Here is a 2,577-nt window from a genome sequence, read left to right as displayed (position 1 = left end):
TGGCCACAACGCCTCGTCCACATCAATATCTTCCCTTGCCAGACATCGAGGGAAGAAGTGCCTTGAGTGCCTTATCCATCCCTGAACCGCGCCCACATCCATCTCATCACATGCCTCTTCCAAAGCCTGCACAAGAGGCCTGCGCACAAAGGGCTGCCGGTCGTATACCTTCCACGTATACCTTCCACGTATACCTTCCACGTATACCTTCCACCGCCGTGCCGAAAATAACTCTTCTATGGGGTTCAGAAATGGTGAGTATGGTGGGAGGTATTGCACGAGAAATGGTGGGTAGTCAGCAAACCAGTTTTGGACTGGGGCTGCATGATGAAAGCTCACGTTGTCCCATACTACAATGTACCGGGTTCTTTGATGGTCTGCATCATTCATACGCCCTGGTGGTATGAGAATGTTGTGGAGTCTGTCCAGAAATGTGAGAATATGGGCTGTGTTGTATGGTCCAAGGTTGGCATGACGGTGGAGGACACCATGCGTATTGGAGATGGCAGCGCACATTGTGATGTTCCCACCACGTTGGCCAGGAACATCTATAATGGCTCTGTGGCCAATGACGTTTCTCCCACTTCTTCTGGTCTCTGCTAGGTTGAACCCAGCCTCAGCTATAAAGATGAACTCGTGTGGGATTGCATGAGCATCCATTTCCAGTACTCCCTGAAAACAAAGAACAAAAGCAGCCAATATGGTGTTATCCAGTACACTGGGAAACAATGTTGTGTGTAGTGTACTGCAGTCAATATGGTGTTATCCAGTACACTGGGAAACATTGTTGTGTGTAGTGTACTGCAGTCAATATGGTGTTATCCAGTACACTGGGAAACATTGTTGTGTGTAGTGTACTGCAGTCAATATGGTGTTATCCAGTACACTGGGAAACATTGTTGTGTGTAGTGTACTGCAGTCAATATGGTGTTATCCAGTACACTGGGAAACATTGTTGTGTGTAGTGTACTGCAGTCAATATGGTGTTATCCAGTACACTGGGAAACATTGTTGTGTGTAGTGTACTGCAGTCAATATGGTGTTATCCAGTACACTGGGAAACAATGTTGTGTGTAGTGCACTGCAGTCAATATGGTGTTATCCAGTACACTGGGAAACAATGTTGTGTGTAGTGTACTGCAGTCAATATGGTGTTATCCAGTACACTGGGAAACATTGTTGTGTGTAGTGTACTGCAGTCAATATGGTGTTATCCAGTACACTGGGAAACATTGTTGTGTGTAGTGTACTGCAGTCAATATGGTGTTATCCAGTACACTGGGAAACAATGTTGAGTGTAGTGTACTGCAGTCAATATGGTGTTATCCAGTACACTGGGAAACATTGTTGTGTGTAGTGTACTGCAGTCAATATTGTACTTACATCCACATATGCTCGTCTGACCTCTTTGTTTCTTTGAGAGTTTCTCTCAAACGGCACCTCATAAAGTTGTTTCATTCTGATTTGGTTTCACTTGAGAATGCGAGCCAATGTGGACAGACTGACTCGTTGAATATGGTGTTGTCTTGGATGATGTGGCTTTGAATTTCTCGTCATCTGATTTCATTATTTTCCAAAACCAAGTTTACAATGTTAGCTTCCTGTACCCCGGTGAACATTTGGCCCCTTCCTCCACCATGGTTGGCCCCTTCCTCCACCATGGTTGGCCCCTTCCTCCACCATGGTTGGCCCCTTCCCCCACCATGGTTGGCCCCTTCCACCATGGTTGGCCCCTTCCCCCACCATGGTTGGCCCCTTCCCCCACCATGGTTGGCCCCTTCCCCCACCATGGTTGGCCCCTTCCTCCACCATGGTTGGCCCCTTCCTCCACCATGGTTGGCCCCTTCCTCCACCATGGTTGGCCCCTTCCTCCACCATGGTTGACCCCTTCCCCCACCATGGTTGGCCCCTTCCTCCACCATGGTTGGCCCCTTCCCCCACCATGGTTGGCCCCTTCCTCCACCATGGTTGGCCCCTTCCTCCACCATGGTTGGCCCCTTCCTCCACCATGGTTGGCCCCTTCCTCCACCATGGTTGGCCCCTTCCCCCATCATGGTTGGCCCCTTCCTCCACCATGGTTGGCCCCTTCCCCCACCATGGTTGGCCCCTTCCTCCACCATGGTTGTGTCTCTCAGTCTGTTAGAGAAACAAAAAAACTAAAATATAGGGCTTGGACAATGCAGCCTAAAGATATTTCCCCCACAGTAGAGTAAATTCTACAGGAAATTTGTGCAGTTAGTGTATGACATCAGCCATTCATGAAGTAAACAGGTGTCACCCAACTGATACACTATGACATGGGGTGTACTACATAGTGTGAAAGAAATGTTGGTTACATACCTGTACTCCAGTCTAAATGTCCGGATGACACAGGCGACAGTAAAATGGCTCAAGTTGGGCTGTACTCTCTGTCCAGCCTCTCGCATTGTCAGCCCATGGTTGATGACATGATCAACTAAGGTTGCTCTGATTTTACTCTCTGTCCAGCCTCTCACATTGTCAGCCCATGGTTGATGACATGATCAACTAAGGTTGCTCTGATTTCACTCTCTGTCCAGCCTCTCACATTGTCAGCCC

The sequence above is a fragment of the Oncorhynchus kisutch genome, linkage group LG17 (genome assembly GCF_002021735.2).
Source record: "Oncorhynchus kisutch isolate 150728-3 linkage group LG17, Okis_V2, whole genome shotgun sequence".
Classification (NCBI taxonomy): Eukaryota; Metazoa; Chordata; class Actinopteri; order Salmoniformes; family Salmonidae; genus Oncorhynchus; species Oncorhynchus kisutch.
The sequence above is the reverse complement of the archived record's forward strand: the minus strand, read 5'-3'. Positions refer to the sequence as shown.